The sequence below is a fragment of the Anas acuta genome, chromosome 1, assembly GCF_963932015.1.
Source record: "Anas acuta chromosome 1, bAnaAcu1.1, whole genome shotgun sequence".
NCBI lineage: Eukaryota > Metazoa > Chordata > Aves > Anseriformes > Anatidae > Anas > Anas acuta.
Genome location: NC_088979.1, coordinates 166445876 through 166463890, shown reverse-complemented (window position 1 = coordinate 166463890; position 18015 = coordinate 166445876). Strand labels below are relative to the sequence as shown.

The window sequence follows — 18015 nt, the reverse complement described above, 5'->3', positions numbered from 1 at the left end:
ACTTTATTCCAGTGCAGAAAATAAAAGCTCTGAAACCTTTATTTGTGAATGGGAATAAAGAAGGTTGAGAGAAAAGTCTGGGGGCTATAATTATAGAAATGTACAAATGAAACTGTCAAATAATTCCTTTGAAGACACTTCTTAACACGTATTTCAGAAAAGGAACAATTTGTAGGATGCCTAGCATCTTTAATTGGAATTTCTGTGCCTTTGCTTTAATAAATTCACTTTAGTTACTTGATCCTTTAAAGTCTTTCTTTAAGTGGTCTGAACTTATTAAGGAAATGGCATGAAGGATGTGATCTATTTGGAAGTCTAGTCATTTACTATGTTCATTGATGAAAAGAGAACAGATCACCTTCACTTATGGTGCAAATATGCAACTGTCTTTCTGTGGAGAAGCAGGTGGACAAGGAAGGCTGGTAAGGCTGATGTGGACATCTCTCACTTGGCTTGGTCATGCTATTGTCTGAATAACTTGCTCTCATTCAGCCAAGGACCTGAACATGTGAGTCATAGAATCACAGACTCATTAAGGTTGGAAAAGACCTACAGGTCCAACCATCCCCCTACCACCAATGTCACCCACTAAACCATGTCCTTAAGCTCCACGTCCAACCTTTCCTTGAACACCCCCAGGGACAGTGACTCCACCACCTCCCTGGGCAACCTGTCCTAATGCCTGGCTGCTCTTTCTGAGAAGAAACATCTCCTAATCTCAAATCTGAACCTCTCCTGGCACAACTTGAGGCCATTCCCTCTAGTCCTATTGTTAGTTATCTGTGAGAAGAGGTTGACCCCCCCCCCCCCCCCCCCGCGCCCTGCTCTCACAACTTCCTTTCAGGTAGATATATAGAAAAAAAGAGCCTCCTGTAGGAGGTGCACCATTCCTGGAAATACTACAATACCAGGACAATGCATGGAGTGGAGGGGGCAAGCTCCAAATCCAACTCCCAAGACCAAAGATCTGTTTAATAAAAAGTCCTCTCATTAAGGACATATCAGATATTGAACTCATAAGAACAGATACTACACTTGATCTTAGCCAAAAGGCTGAGAGCCCCATATAGCAGGTGAAGGATTTTAAAGTTGATTAGATTTCTGAAGAATTATCAGACATTGTGAGGCTACGGGGAAAGAGGCCTGGTCAAACAATTCCATGCCCCAGGAGAGGGGACAGGATCAGGTCTTGGGCCAGACTTAGTTGTTGTGGTAGAACAGACTGTTCATATGAACTGGAGGTGGCTTTGCACAAAGATGTACCTGCTGGTGACAGTTTGCCTTTTCAGGGATATTGTTCTTATACTTCAGTGCACAAAGATAGATTGAGAGGGTGTACTAAGATTCTTCCTTATTTTCCTTAATATTGTTACAGCTACTCTGCTGATATTGTGATAAACATAGTATGAAAACATCATATGTAGAGAATATTAGTTTGCATGTCTTCCAGATTTGCAACAAGGTAGTAGTACAACAAGATAGCAGTGGTTGATAAGTGGACACAAGAAAATCAAATCGTTAATGACATCAAGAATATGCTACAGATCACACACTCTTGGGCAGGTACAGCCTACAGCCAAATATATACATATGTATATTTGTGTAGAAACAGGCACCAAAATCTAATGATAAGCAAGGGCTTATCACAGAATCATCTAGGTTGGAAGAGACAAAAAATCTCTGCTTAATTGCAGCTTTGCTCTGCACATTTTATCCCAGATTGAGCATTAAGCAAAGCCTGTTTGACACCCAGGGCAGGTGGGGAGACAACAGCATTGCTTGCCTTTTAGGTGTCAGCCCCAAGCATGCTGTACCTGCAGAAACCACAGCCAAGCTGCTGGCATGCCGTGCCTGTGCCCATTATTTCTGCTTTATTTCTGTGGGTAACAGCATAGTGAGGTCTTGCTGCATAATCACCACAATAAATAGATAAATAAAAGAAAAAATTGTGTCAAAGCAGTGGTTTAAGGAAACTACCAAGGCAGTGGGGCATTAAGAGTCACTTCAGTTATCTACATGGATAACTTAAGGGAGTCAATCACGCTTAGAAACAGGTCTTTTGATAGGTCTCATAATAAAAGAGCTAAAGCTCTGATCTCTTCTACAGACATGAAATGTACATACAATTTCATACCAGGTATTAATAATATAATTTTATGTGACATTTTTGAAAGCATGGCAACAGGTAAAACTGTTTCTGAGCATCATTTTTCATGCTATTTATTTGAAAATCACAACTACAATTGCAATTATGTGCCCAGTTCAGAAAGAACATACCTATCGTCCACAGTAATACAAGTCAGAGGGAATCAAGAGAAGGCTTAGTTTTTTGTGCCAGCCAGATTTAATGAGTGAGCTCAAGTTACCTAAATCACATGAAATCCTAGGGTAGTTCATATGTTTTATGCTATGTTGTCCAAATATCTTGTTGGACTGATAGGCTTAGATTTAAGGAATTCCTAAAGAAATCTGAAATAATTTCTGTTCCATATAGTGACTGCTGATGCAAATTAGTTATATCTTCATCTTAAACTGAAAAATAAAGAATACTCAGCTTCAGGCAAACCAGATCATGTCTTAGATTTGTCGTCTGCATGGTAGACAGGAAGATAACTTAAATAGCAACAGGGGATCTCCCTAAGATAGGGAGATATCTTAAGGACAACCGCTGCTTGATGGAGGCTTCTAGTGAGTAAAAGAAATGGCAAATGGGGTCCCTGAAGAAAAACGCTACAATGCTTGTCAACACCTTGTCAGAATTAGGTAGATTAAGAGTTCCTTTCCCTCAGCTAGATTTTCGAATTTAAACCCATTCTGTTTGATTACCTATTCATGCATAAGCAGATACGTTTTCACCATAAGTCCTTTTTGCTTTACATAATCTTCCTTTCTGGCTCCTCAGGGGAAAATAAATGAATAAAATAAATAAATAAAACAAACAAATAAATCTATTAAAAGTAACTCACAACATTTGTACTCCCCTGGGCCAAATTAGTATCCCTGTGTTTTTGCTACAGAACTTAGTGTACATTACTTGTGAGTAATGGACATGAGTAGTTAAGGGTGAGGTGCCATGTTGCTGTTTGAATATCTCATTCCCCAATTCTGAAGTGAAATGCTTAACTCTTCTATGTAATATGCCCCAAAGTGCTGATAAAAATGTACCCACACTGGAGGGGAAAACCAAGCAGAGTTACTCACAGGAAGCAGTTCAAGCAGTTACAATCAGGAACATTCAAGGATGCATTTTCAACACCAGCCTGGAGCTCAGGGGCTGAACTCAAGGTAGTAGAAAGGCACCACCATTCTCAGACTGAATTTATCTCTCTTTGATAGTCCCTGATACCCATTTGATCAGAGAATGTGACTGACTGTCTTCTCTTTCCATTAAAGGTGGAATTGGTGGGAGAGATATATATAAATCACCTTCCTGGGAGGAGGTGTCAAACTAAAGGCTTTGTCTCTGTGCTGAAGGTCCTGAGCATAGGGCTACAGACCTGGTGGAGCTGCACTGGCTTGAAGACATCTGCAACTGCCACTGATGCTCTTCCCAGCATCCCTGAGACGTGTGTGGGAAGAGCAGCAGAACAACTGCTGGTGGCAGCAGTTATTCTTCTCCTTTTTGGGTGAGGGTGGCCCATTCCTTTGCCAACCTTCCTACAAAATCCTTGGTTTGGACTCTGGCAGCAGATGTGGGATCAAGTGCCCACAGGATTTGGATGACAAGCAGATTTTTATGTTTATGCTGAAGTGAATGGCAGGGGAAGCACTGTTTGGATTTTTATTAAGCAGGCACTGGAGGGTGCCCTCTGTACTTCACTCCTCTGTGCACAGATAATTTCAGTGGGGATTCTGTGGTCGGAGGTGACAGGGACAGAGTCTTATTCACCTTCCCTTCTTTACCTCTGCATTACAACACTTTTATTCTCTTAAACAAATAGAAAACAGTATTTAAAAGGTTACTTTTTTGGCTGTATCTGTTATACCTTTTGCATCATTTGAGGCTGTTCACAGAAAACCTATATGCAGCACTTTTGGGAATTGAAGTGTGGAAGTGTTTATCTTTATTTGATTTCTTAATTTTGAGAAGAAGGGATAAGTTAATTAATTGACAACGAGGTTTTAGATTTATCCCATTAGCAATAAGGGCTGGGATTGCTGAGCACTTAACTATTTTTGACATGTCCAGAAAATTGGGTTTTGTTGCATATTGTGTTTTCTCACTTCAGGCTAGGCTACTTTTATATTTGTTTTAATATTTGTTGCTAAGTAATGAGAATGTTAATATTAGCTAACGCAAAAGGATCTCTGCTTCCAATAGCTTATACTGAATGATTATTTTGTTAGGAGAATAACGAGATGAACTTGCACTGTAATTATATAGCTCTGATTTCACCCCTTCTCAATAGCAGGTGATGCTGAGATTCAGGGTTCTTGCTAGATTCTGGTAAGATAAAGCTAAAGATCAGATGATGGTAATTTGTAGTAATATTGAAGAATGCTAATAACAATAAAAATAATAATTAACTTTATCTGGTAATGTTTCAGAAATTCTAATCACAAGCAGTGATCCCACTGTGCTAAGTTCTGTACCAGAAATTTGCAGTCAAAATACCCAAGGCAACCAGATAAGATATTTATGCTTAACTCAATGTCGGCTGTGTTCTGTGTGTTTGGAAGAGATGTTTAGCTGTAAACGTATCATTAAGTGAAAGCATCCATTAAATTCTATTTGGTTGCTCCACAACCAAACTTGCTCTGGCAAAATTCTTCATAAGTCCTTCGATTTCTAATCCTTTTTCCAGGCCAGCAGTGCATCAGGTATGAGGTAGGATAGCTCAAAAGTATTTTTGTATTCCATTCATTTCTCAAATGATATAATCAAAACCATGAAGAAGTACACCCAGATTTGGTTTGGCTCCCTATATTTAGCAAAACTTAATACCGGGGCTTTATTTCATCCTAAACTATCTGATTAAATACTGCTATAAATTATTCTGGTTTTAGCAAAGCATTATTTCCTCTTGGGCTCATGTTTCATAACTAAGAATCAGAAAAATGAAGAATTTTTTCCTCTTGTTTTCAACATTTGCTTAGGTAGGCTTTGTGACATGCCTGCAAGACTTGTGAAAAACAAGTCTTAAAGGGTGGAAGGGCATCAGTGACATTTCGTACTGCCCTGATCACAATGGAATTCTATTGTATAACTTAATTTCTGTCTGACACATGCAAGACTATGAAGTAGTTTGGGCCAGGCTGGGCCTCAGGAGGCCCCTAGCCCAAGCCCCAAACCCATGCTCACAGCAGGGTCAGCTATAAGGCCAGACCAGGTGGCTCAGGGCTGTATCTGCAATATGGGCTTGAAAACTTCCAGGGGTGGAGACTGCACAGCCTGCTCCATTGTGCTTTGTTCTTATGAGGAAAACATTTCTTCTGTCTGGTCTGAACCTATCTTGCTTCAGCTTATGCCCACTGCCTCTCAGCCTCTGGACACGTGCTGCTGTGAACAGCCTGGCTCCATCTCCTTGGTGAGCATCCTGGAGGTGCTGAGGGGCTGCTGCTGGGTGCTCCTACAACCTGGTGAACCAGCCCTGGTCCCTTGGCCTGTCCTCACAGTGCATGCGCTCTGTGTTGACCTCTGGACTTGCTCCAGTTTATTGGTGTCTTTCCTGCACAGGGTAGCCCCAAATTGGATGCTGTGCTCTAGATGTGGTATAAAAGCTGTTGAGTACAGGGAATAACCACTTCGTCCTGCTGACACAGCTCACGGCTCTGCTCCATTTTGTCACTGCCAGGGCTTACTGCCAGCCCATGCTCAGCTCAGGGCCCACCAGCACTCCCAGGCCTGCTCCATGGAGCGGCCTCCCCAGCTGCAAGGGCTTCTTCCTCCCCACAGGCACAGATTTGCATTTGTCCTTATTGAGTTTCATGAGGCTCCTGTTGGCCCATTACTGAAACGTGACCTCAGACAGGGCTGGAAATCAACTGGGAAACAATTGAAAGGATGAAATTGAATTGAGGGGTTATTCTTGAATCATTCAGGACAGGAATTTAAATACATTAAAGGGAGGCAGACTGTGCAAAGGTATTCCAATGAATCCTTGAAATACCTTGAAAAGTTATAACAGAATCTTTTATCAAACTGTGTGTGGTGTTGAGTATAGTAAAAGACCTTACACTGTGGAAATACAGCCCCACACTACATAGCCCAGAAGAAAATCTTCATTGGTTGTAATAGCAAGAAGCCCCATATCTAGCAGTGGTCAGCTACATAAAGTGACCTGTAGGTATCTGATGCTATAGGAGGTGTTGTGCATACCCTCACACATCTATACGTATATACACACAGCATGTCAAAAAAGGACCGACAACGATTGTTAGTGGTGCTGGAAAATGCCAGTGGGATGGGCCTACAGATGGCTGGAAGCATATGCCTAGAAAATCCCCTACTTCAATATCAAGCCATTAAAATAAAGCAAAACAAATGGAGGCACTTAGAAGGTCCTAAGTATAAACAAATTTACCTAGGCAAAATGCCATTGTTCCACCCACTCACTAAATTAGGCCTTTTTGAGTGTTATTTAGGATTAAGGAAGGACATGAATTTAAAGTAAAATAGCTATTCTATTTTTTCCATGTAAACAAGCTCTTATTTCATTTTCTCTGTAATTATTCAGAAGCAAGAAAATTAAAGACTATATTCCCTATCAAAAACCTTTATTAAGTATTTGGCCCAAATGACTTGATTGTATCATTTTAATGAATACAGAAAAAATTAATCAGCACAAAAATTCATTAATTATAACATGGCAGAAAGCCACTGAAACAGACAACAGTGTTTCTTTAACAGACACATAATTACTCAGTCAGACCATTTCAAAGCCATCTTGCAAATTTGTCCAATGTGTGGGCAACAGATTCACCAGGGGTTCATGATGTCCCCTCAGTGCTTAGAGCAGGAAGGGGACTGCACTTTCCTTTTACAAACATATTTCAACAGGAGTCACCCTACTAAGTCTGGTTTATTCTACAATAGCCTACATACATAAAAGGCAGAGGAGTTTACTGCAAAAAACGATTTCAGGAGCCATCTCTCTTTTCACAAATACAACTTTATCAAAATTGAAGACTGTGAAAGCAAGTATTGTGCTTTTATTGTAACAAAGCCAAAAATATTCATAGAATCATAGAATGGTTGAGGTTGGAAGGGACCTTAAAGATCATCTAGTTCCAACTCCATCCTTTTCTGAAAATGGATACAATTTAAAGCTACATCAGTGCAACCAGCTACTACAGTCCTCATAAAATGAGCATTAATTTAAATGTCTGTATGGATGATGTATTTTAGATCTGAAGAACTAAGAACATGATGTTGTTTTCCTGAATGCAGTTCCTTTTGTGGTCCATTTTTTCTCCATAAATGCACAGCAATCAACTTCTGAGCAAGTATCCCAAACAACAGATAATATCAAGTCCCTGAAATCTGAAATTCCACTCCCAGCTGCTTAGACAAGAGAAAATGTGAAGAAGAAAAATGGGACAAAGTATCAGGAAAAACATCCTAGGGACTGAAGTGGTTTAAAATACATGTTGGCTTCTTGCAGAAAATGGGAAAGCTGAGCTCGTTTTTTGTCTTAAGTCTTAACTGATCAAGACAGAGTAGCAAGACTGTGTTGTGGTAGAAAACACCAGACAATCAGGAGATATGGTTTAGAAATTAGGAGATAATATTTTTAATTAAAATAAAAAAAGGCAAATATTCACCTTCAGCTTTCAGGGCCTTTCAGGATATATTTATTTATTTATTTATTTATTTTTGAGATTTCTAGTACTATGCTTTTCTCTTCGAACATTTGGGCTAGAAACTGAGTATTCTTTTCCAGATGAGATTCCCTGTCAGTGCTGGCACGGCATGGGAAACAGGTGGAGGGGGACCTGGGCTGAGCCTCAGGGAGGCTGTAATGCCAAAACTGCAGCTCACATCCCTGCACTGGTGTGTGAGTGGGAGACCTGATGGTCATTTCCATGGGCCCGTCTTCAGATGGTCTGACGCGGGTTAATTCTGCAGAAGTCAATGGAATTGTGTTGATTCCCACCATCTGGGTATTTGGCTAAATCACTCCCTGGCAGAGTAACATAGTTATAAGGGTGCCAGCGCTGTTCCACTGTCACTCTTTGTGGGTTGATTCTATATTTGCTGAAAGAAAACAATAATTGAAGCACTGATATTTGCTTGACAGATAATGCTCATGGCAACAATCTCTCAAGCGTTTATTGTGTACACAGTTATTGAGAACACTGACAGTTTTCCTTTACTTGATGACATAATAAAATACTATAATTAGTACAAAATGTACTGAGCATTCAAAATTTAGTTGTCCAGTGATATTCATTGTTGTTGTGATTGACAGATTTTAGAGGAGACTGATGGATTTACTTTAGTGGTATTTGCATATATTTTACAATTGGCACTGACTGATTTGCAGTAGCCAAAGGTAATGTGATTTCCAGACTTTGTTTCCCAGTCGGGACCAGTTACATTTGTTTTGAGGTTTCCCATTAATCTGTGTAATCTATTGTGTAAATTACTGCTTGTTTCATCATGGACAGGTACTTTTCCTACAAAAAATAACAAATTCTTGGTCTCTTGTTCCAGTTGTATGTCACTGAAAAGAAACAGTGACTTGTCTCTGCATGCTTTGCTGACTTTATGATCACAAAATAGGAAGTAAGGTCAGTTTTCTCCACAGAAGGAGGCTGTGCTAGCTCCCTGTCTTGCATGGGAACAAGGTTGCTTTTCTAATTTTGTTACAGTCAAGTGCAAGGAAGAGGACAATGTTCATGCTATGAAGACAGAAATGGTTGAAAGAACCCCCAAAGAATCAGTGAAGGGGATAATGACACACAAGACTCTGGTAACTCTTCCCTACTACTGCTTAGCAGAATATTCACTGAGTTTTGATTACTTCATCAGCCACTTACCATAAAACATCAAATTGCCACATAACTCTTTTGATGGATAGACGGCTATAGAAAAAATTCATGCACACCTTAAAGAACATGCACTCAGGGTGCTTGCTGAGGTGCATCCTCATCAGATATTAAACCCAGGTGAGCACTGGGCTCTGAGGCTTGAAAACTGTGTGGATCATTAAAGATCTTCTGTATACGTAATCTTTAACTCTGACCCTGGAATGTCAGAGTGCAATAGGGTTGTTAGGTTCACTTTGGACTTGAAATGAGAGAAAACCATTAGGAAGTTACTGGTTGTGGCACCTGGATCACAGCTAATTCTGGAACTGCAGAATGGCAGAGTGAGGAAGGGACTTCTGGAGGTAGTCTGGTCCAAGTCCTGGTTTGTAGCAGATCCATTGAAATCAGATTGTTCATTATCTTATCCAGACAAGTTTTGACTATCTCACATGATGAAGATGCTATATACTATATGGTCATTCTGGCCCAATGTTTGAGTGCCCTCCCAGTGAATATTTGTTTCTCCTAATCTCTAATTGGAATTTCTGGTTTTGCCACTTGTGCGTCTTGCCTCTCATCCTGTCTTCAGGGAGAGTCTGTCTCTGCCTTCTCTGTACAATTTTATTAGGTAGCTGAAGACAGCAAGAAGACTCTTCCTTAGCAGTGTCTTCTTAAGATTGTGTAAACCCAGCTCACAGTCACACCTTGTAGACCATGTGCTCCTGTGGTCACTGAGGTCCGTGAAGAGTGAGATGAGGCACAATGACTCTTTCCTGCTCTTCCTTCCCTCTTTTCCCATTGGTCAAATAAGGTTTTGGTGCTGATACTGGAGGTCAAGAGGAATGGGGAAGAGAAAGACTACTAAGGCAGCTGTAAATGTTGGCAGGCTGCTAGGGCCCGTGTCTGTGAATGCAATAAGCTAACTCGCAAACCCAGGCTTAATGCGAAGTGACTAGTTAGAGAGGATACATGCAAAGGTCATCCTGGTTTAGGCCAGAGCCTCAATTCAGAGTCACATAAGCTCTTTGAGAAAGAGTTTTAAGAAAGTGGCTCCCATTTAAGGCTTCTTTGCCACAAAGAACTCGTCATGTGCAGATGCTGTTTATGTTTACCATGGATATTTTTAGTATAATTTAATGAAGGTTATAAAAAACTTTCTTGTAACCCTTGCTTGTATTCTTCCACCTGCTAGTCCATACTGTGATGTATAAAGCATGTACCAAGCAAAGAGAGAACTGATAGTACAAGGGCTCATTGAGTGCACCTCTGACAAGACTGGGTTATGTGAGGCAGGCTGTCTTCACAGATCAGTTTGCCATGCATGCCTGTCCAGTGCAGCAAACCTTTCTTCCAGTGACTGAATAACTGTGCTGTTAAATATAGAACAACTGGTGGTATAAAACAAGAGTTTAGCTTCAGAGGTGAGGTTTTGATTCTGCCAAACTCACTTCCATTCTTTAAACAACTATACGCCTGAACGGGGTAAAGGGAATGGAGAAGAACAGAAGTACCTCTGTTCTTAACTGCCTCTTCCACTGTGTCATGCAGCCAGGATTTCATTACTGTCCCTTAAGAATTGCTGAGTGGCTGCACTCCCATGGAGCTCCCAGAACCTTACTCTTAGAACATGCAGATTGCTTGGTTAACACCCTTTCGCAGTACCCACAGTAACTGCTCCAATACAGCATCACCCAGGAGCTTTCTGAGGCACTGCTTGCTTGTAAAAATCCCATGAACATCTGAGGGGACATGGCAATTCCTTGTGCCTGTCAATCTGTTATTCAGTCCCCAATGCACACAGCATGATGCAGAAGCATTTTCAATAGTACGGAGTAAAGTCTTGTTAATCTCTGTAAAGGCCAGAAATAGTTCTTCAATCATCCCAATTTAATGGGTTATTCTCGTGCAAGCATAGCAATGTCTACAAATTCAAGGTAGTTGTGGACTCCACAGAATACTAACTGAGATACAGGGGCACAATCTAGTGAATCATAAAGATATGCATGTACAAGCAGTTTTAAAATTTCAGTTTAAACATCAAATTGCTGTGCAACATCAACATAACTTTGTCACAATGTTTAGTGGGAAACACTTAGAGCAAAATATTACCCTCTCAGCCAAATGCATGTCAGAGAGAAATATTCACATCCTTCTAGGTGGCTGTAGATTCAAACAGGAGCTAAGAAAAAATACAACATTTTTAATGTAAGTGTTTATTTTTGGTTGATTTTTAATGAAATATTTGACAGTCCTGAAGCACAAATATCATTATTTATTGCAGGATTTAATTAAAAGTTGCCTATTTTAGACAAAAATAATGTGTCTGTCCTGAAATACCACTGCTATAGTACACAGGCAAAAGAAATATGGGAACACATTTTTGAAGTGCACATTTTCTGTGTGTATGGCTCTGAAGTCCTATTTATGGACCAAATTCAAGAAGCTGTAGAGGTGATCTCTGTGGGTGAGGAGTTTATACAGCGGGGTAGGAGAACCAAGCAGGATCCCCACAAGATCCATGTATGTCTTGTCACCTTCTTTTCTCCTATGAGGAATGGTTTGTCTGGTTGTTCCATATAGTTGTAGAGACTTGTTTAAAACCTTATTTAGAGTCTTATTTTTTGGGGTATGGCCCAAAACATTTGTTGCACTAAGCTGTCAGTTAGGTATCTGTAACTTGCACTTGGCTGTTGACAGAGGTCTTATAAGGGTTCACGGAGCTTTGGGTCAGCATTGAGGTGAGCATGGGCCCACCGGAGATTCCCTTTGTGGGAGCTGGACAAAGTTCCCTGTAGGTCCTGGTGGACCCCTGTGTTATGAAGGCAGTCAGAGAGCTGTACACATGCTCCCAACACTGGATGTCCTAAATGGGGAAAATGCATATTTCACTGTTAAGATGGTGGAATCAGCTGCCTTTAGGAACAGATCTGGCCCTCTCAGTGGGTAAATCTTTTAAATTAATAATTTGGATGAGTTCTCTGCTGATGTCCTTAAAGTGAACTGCTGGCCAGAAATGTTTACTATAAGAAAAAAACGAGAATAACATGTGTGATACATACACTTTTCCCTTGAAAATAATGTCACACAACAGGTGCATGAAAAGCCCATGTTTTTAAACTTTCCCTTTTACAGTGCATAATTTCAAGGGTAGGCTACATGCATACATATGGAAAATATGCAACATTCCCAGCAGCTCCAGGAGACTCAGGACTTCCCAGAACTACTATTGAACTGATCTTAATGGATAATACCACACATTTCTTCCAGGCGTTTTTCAGTAGCACTGCTGTGAAGAATAGCTTTCCTGCACACGGACAGCCTCAGTTTCCAGTCAATGTGTTTCTCACACTGAAACTCAGGAGACTGAAAGAAGTAGGGTCTTGATCATGTTTGTACTGAAGCCCAAGGCAATCTACCCATCCTTGGCTTTCACATGTATCACTGTTTGCATCAGGTTAAGAGGGTATAAAAATGCTGCTGGCAGCTCCCCTTAGGAATTCCTTTTATGATGGAGGATAATTGGCAGGGCTCTGGGGAAAGCAGGAGGCAGCTTCCTTTCCTCTACAGGGACTCAGCTGAATAACTCAAGCTCCCTCAGCATTCACACAGCCTCCCTGGATGATGGACCAGGATTTAAAGCAAACAAGCAAGTAGCTAAAACAGACAAAACCAAACAAAAACAACCTTGTTGGCATCTGAAGGTAGGATCCTCCAGCCAGAACTAGACAAGCAAATAAGTGATGTTGTGAGGGGTGAGTGCTCCCCGAGCAGACCCTGGTGTGTTCAGTGGGAATTGCTCCTTTGTGTGATGAAAACCAGGTCACTCGCTGAGCATCTAAATGTGGACTTCAGAGCCTGACATAGGGCTGATGTGGTTTTTCTCTGAGGAATTCTTGGCCTTATGTTACATGCTTGCAGGAACACACGCTTCTTCCCCCCCCATCCCCTAAGAAGAAAAATAAAAAACCACAACTGCTGTAAATCAAGGAAAATTCATAACTTGCTTGAGGTATAACAGCTGTTGATTTAAGGCTCAACATCTTTGGTAGCACATTGCTGCTAGGAAGATAAAAATCTTTTTGACAAAGTTGTGACCATAAAAATTGCAAGGCTTTAGTCAACATTTAGAGAGGATTTGCATCTCCCTTATAATAAATAACAATAATAATAGCTCACATTTATATGGTGCTTCCCAGATTCAAAATGTTTTACAAACACCCACTAATTAATCTTATTGAAATACTTCCCCTTGCAATACAGTGATACACAGTCCAAAATGTATCTCATAAAGAGGGCTGATGACTCATAAAATGCAGCATTTTCCTCGGTGTGTGACTATCACTGGCTTTTAAAATGGCATATATAAAAATCACACACCTTTATATTTTTGCAGCCCATTCTTCAATTACTACAACTGTGTGGTGGCCGCAGTGCTAAATTTGGACTGGGAGCATGTCTGGAATCAGATCTCCAGTCTGGTTCTCTGCTTTGAGGTTTGTTCATGTGATGGGGGACTTGTGCAAGTCAATGTCAGCCTGACAAGGCTAATCACCCCCAGCTCCTGCTTAAGGTCTGCTGGCAAAATGGGCTGCTCCGGAGGGCAGGTCAGAGCAGGTGCCTGTCCTTTGGGAGCAGGGGGGCTACCTCCCTCTCTGCAAGGTCTGCAGAGGCCAGAGAGGGAGAACAGCATCGGCAGCTGTTGTAAATATGCCCTGAAGCCCTTGCTATTCAGTTTTGGGAATGTAAAAGAGCCCTGGAAATGATACGTACCAAATTTGCCTTCCTTTTTTATCCCCTTCCTTGTGCATCCCATCTCATACCTATTTTACATCTGTTCCCAAAGAAACATGAATCAAACCTATGGTGGTGAAAAGGGGTTTTTGATAGCACAGTTTCTAGCACATATTTCTTGACTGACATGTAATATTTTTGTGAGAATCCCACCAGTCAAACCACACCATTGACTTTCTGTTGATGGTGGCTGATTGAGTTTTTATTGCTGCTGCCCAGCAAAAAAAATCTCTGTGTCCCCAGTGCAGAGGACATGTCCTCTAAAGCTGGAAGCGCAAAACAGGGTTGTAACTAAGGATGTGCTTCTCCCAGTGTATAAAGTACTTTTATGCAACAAGATCAGGTAACTTCACAGCTTTCAACGTTGTTTACTGTTTCTTACTTAAAAATTAATGTAGGCAAAAATCCCATAACATTTAAATTGACTAAAGACAAAGTAAAACTCAAGCCAGCCTTTGTACCAGACACACATACTAATGACTCTTCAGTCTAACATACTTTACTTATTCTTTGACTTACTAATTACAGTTACAACTGCGGTATCATTTTTTACAGTGGGTGGTAAGGTAAATGTAAAGCTGTGAAATTATCTTGTGGGATGGGTTCATTCTTAATAATTCTGTTTTCACTCTGTAGAAATTTTGAAAGACTGTGTTTTAGGTCTTGACTCTTATTTATATGAATGCTGTTTTAGTCCATATAAGTCATACCAAAAGCATTTACAGCAAATGCAAAAATAGTTTACCAAGTCTACAAGGCCTTTTTATGCTGACAGAGTGGTACAAAGTGTCCTTAAACATTTATGAGAATCAGGCTGTTGCAGCTCTTGTTTAGCTCAGATCCACTCTTGGTTTAAATCAGTTCTTTGATGAAGACACTGAAACCTGTGGAGCCTGCTCTCCTCCCACAGCCAGGTCTTGCTTTTCACACTGCAACAAAAGAGACGATGGCATCCTAAAAAATTTTCAGCAACTGCCAGTATGTGTCCGTCTGGGTAGCAGCTGTGCCATTCAGTCCTGCCAGTCCCAGCACATCACAGATCCTGTGGCAGGTCTGGATCCAAAGCCCCAGCTGCTCTCAGTGACTTGCTGAGGCTCCAGGAGAGGATATTCACCTGCTGTGAGGAAAACCTCTGTGAGAGCGCTAGGGAGGAAGAACCTGGATGCATCTAGCCATAGCTGCCAGCCACAGTTGTGTAGCCTGCTCCTTTCCTCCTGCCATGTTATTGGCAGTCCTTCTTCCTGTGGAGTAGCTCTGGGTTTCTAGTAGAAACCCTTCCCTGAATTATCAGGCTTAGGGGCACATGAAGGCTCCAGCCAGTCTTGAAATGTTTCGCCTCAGATGTGAAAGAACAATTTGAACAAAGGGGGCAATGTAATGAAGTGAGCCTCTCCTTTTGTGTATTCAGTCATAAACGATGACTCCTGACTAAAACACATTTGCTAAGTTTTCAGTCTGTTACCGATGAAGAACCACCATTACTGTGGAAGTGTGAGCACAACGAACGATCTGCAATTTGTGCTTCGTCAGCGGAGAAACTGCCCAAGTTCAGGCTGCAGAGCTCTTATCCCTGGTGATGCATGAAGCTGGATGCAAGGAACCAGCTTTCTGCTCCCAGATCAACTTTGCAGGATTGCCCATTAGCAAGATAAGTATTTTTGTGGCTTAAGCAGATCTGATCTGACAGTTGTCAACATGTGGGATGTGCATGTGGAACCTTTAAGACAGAAGTTTTAAAAAGTTACTTTTTAGGCTAGAAACTGTACTTGAAGCAGTAAACATGCTGCTTCAGTGTCAGGTATGTTTTTTAGATTTTACTGATCTACTTTTTGTATGTTATCATATTACACAAATGATGTTTACATTGTTACTCGGGGCGTATTGACATGACCTCATACTTACAGAGTAATCCCTGTGCTTTATTTACACATTTGGGAACGATTGTGAGTATTTAGCTAAGATTTCCATTTAAGCCTGAAAATAAATATTTGAGAATCCAACCATGAGTTTGTTGTTCAGACTACGCTTTACATTCAGGGCTGAGCACAGAGCCCTTTTCACATTTTTATGCTGGACCACTGTCAGCTGGCTGAGGGGAAGAATAATGAAAACTTTGCTGGTAAGCAGGGATCAGCACTGCTCACCAGGTTTAATTCATGGAAGTGCTAAGGAACTGACATAAATTTAAGTGTAACCACTTGGTGATAAGTCGTAAACAGGTAAGGAAAAAAAAGTACTATCATATGACTGAAAATTGGCATGAATCTAATACATAACAGTCAATAACTTCCTATTTGCAAATATCTATCTACAAAAATGTTCTGAATAGATACTTAGGCTACTCTACTGTAAAATAAGTAAAACCTCCCAAGAAACAGGTCAGAATGTGGTGTTAGCTATTAATCAAAGAATTACAGGATGGTTTGGGTAGGAAGGGCCCTTAAAGCCCACCCAGTTCCAACCCCCTGCCATGGGCAGGCACACCTCCTGCCAGACCAGGTTGCCCAAAGCCCCATCCAGCGTGGCCTTGAGCACCTCCAGGGATGGGGCATCCACAGCTGCTCTGGAAGCCTGTGCCAGTGGCTCACTACCCTCACAGTAAAGAATTCTTCCTAACATTTAATCTAAACCTTTTAATCTAAACCTAAACATTTAATCTAAACCTAATCTCTTTTAGTTTAAAGCTTTAAGTCCTTGTCCTATCACTCTACTCCCTGACAAAGAGTCAATCCCCAGCTTTCCTGCAGGCTCCCTTTAGGTACTGGAGGGCTGCAATGAGGTCTCCCCAGAGTCCTCTCTTGTTCAGGCTGAACAACCCCAAGAAAGGGGAAAATTTAGGAAATTTAGGAAATTTAGGAAATTAAGGAAATGTAGAGGCTGGGAGCCCAAACAGAAGTGTCTGTGTCATCACACTGTTCTTCCAATCATTATTTTTCTTCAAACCAGAAGGACAGCTCTGCATTTTACAGTCCAGTGGGTAAAGCTTCAACCAAGAAATGCGAAACACAGGGTCAGCCCTCCTTTCTTCCTGGGGGATTCAGAGTCACATCTCCATAAGCCAGGAGAGAGTGCTATGTTATAATTTATTTTGAGAGATACGGATCTGAATTTTCTTCAGGAAGATAACTGACACTGAGGCTTTTATCATCACAGTTTTGAGTTTAAGCATGTAGGTTACACCTAAATTCCCTTTTGGGTATCCAGACCAGATTTCCAGTGGCACAGAAATGACATTATGACAGTATCTGTATCAATACAGTTTTGACCTTAGTATTACCTCCTTTGATATCAACAGGTCTTCTGAAAAAGCTGCTGGAGAAAAGTAGCTTTTGGTCTTGTCATACAAAAAGCAGAAATAAAACTGCTTATGGAGGAAGAGTTTTTAACAAGCAGTTGTAATGCCCCTCGTCAGTCTCATCACATGCTCTTCTCTCACCTCATATGTTATTAGAATTGTTTTATATATTATATATATACTTTTTTTCTTTTACGAATAAAGCTTTTTATATATTTTTGATTGAAATTAAAGCAGTAACAGAGAACAATTCTAGAACATCTATTAAATTAAAAATAAAAAAAAAAACAAAAACATATTTAATTACTTTTAACCATGTCTACTTATCTGAAGAAAGATGAGCATCTCTGCAGTCCTGGAAGCCCTGTAGAGCATCCCATTTTCTACATCCTTACTCTTAGAGATCTGAACAGATAGGATAACCCTGTGTAAATTTAAGCCTCCTGTAAAAGTTTCTTCTTCCTATGCATTACCATTATTTATTTGTTTTAACATTTCAAAGGCAAAAGACTTGCCTATATACTTGACTATAGTCAAGTATAGTTCACCCAAGCTAAAACAGACCAATATTTTACAACTAAGTAACATTGGATGGAGAGGACAGAAAGAAGTAAATCAGCTTGTGAATGATTATCATTCACTTTACATAGTGAAAAACAAATATAGCTGTCATTTTCTAACATTCATTGAAAAAAATATTGAAAATGTGTATCATTCTTGAACCTAGCAAAGAAATAAAGAGCTTCCTAATACTCTGTTGTGCACATTACTTGTATAATACATATTACCAAGGAGAAAAAAGAGGGAATGAACTAATGAGATGGTTTAATGTTGTAAAAGTGGCTTATCATATACCACGATCATAAAAGACTCATTTGAAAGAGAGAAAGAAAGAAGAAAAAATCAATTAAAAGTAACCAAAGCAAATAGCGTTTGTTTCTATCTTCCTACACTGC

General features: G+C 40.5%; 1 non-coding gene across 1 annotated transcript; it reads right to left on the bottom strand.

The window, feature by feature from the left end:
- Window positions 1–874: 874 nt before the first annotated feature.
- Window positions 875–1066, bottom strand: LOC137850388 (U2 spliceosomal RNA). Its single transcript, XR_011092530.1, has one exon. It is a non-coding gene; the product is annotated as a U2 spliceosomal RNA (small nuclear RNA).
- Window positions 1067–18015: the final 16949 nt, after the last annotated feature.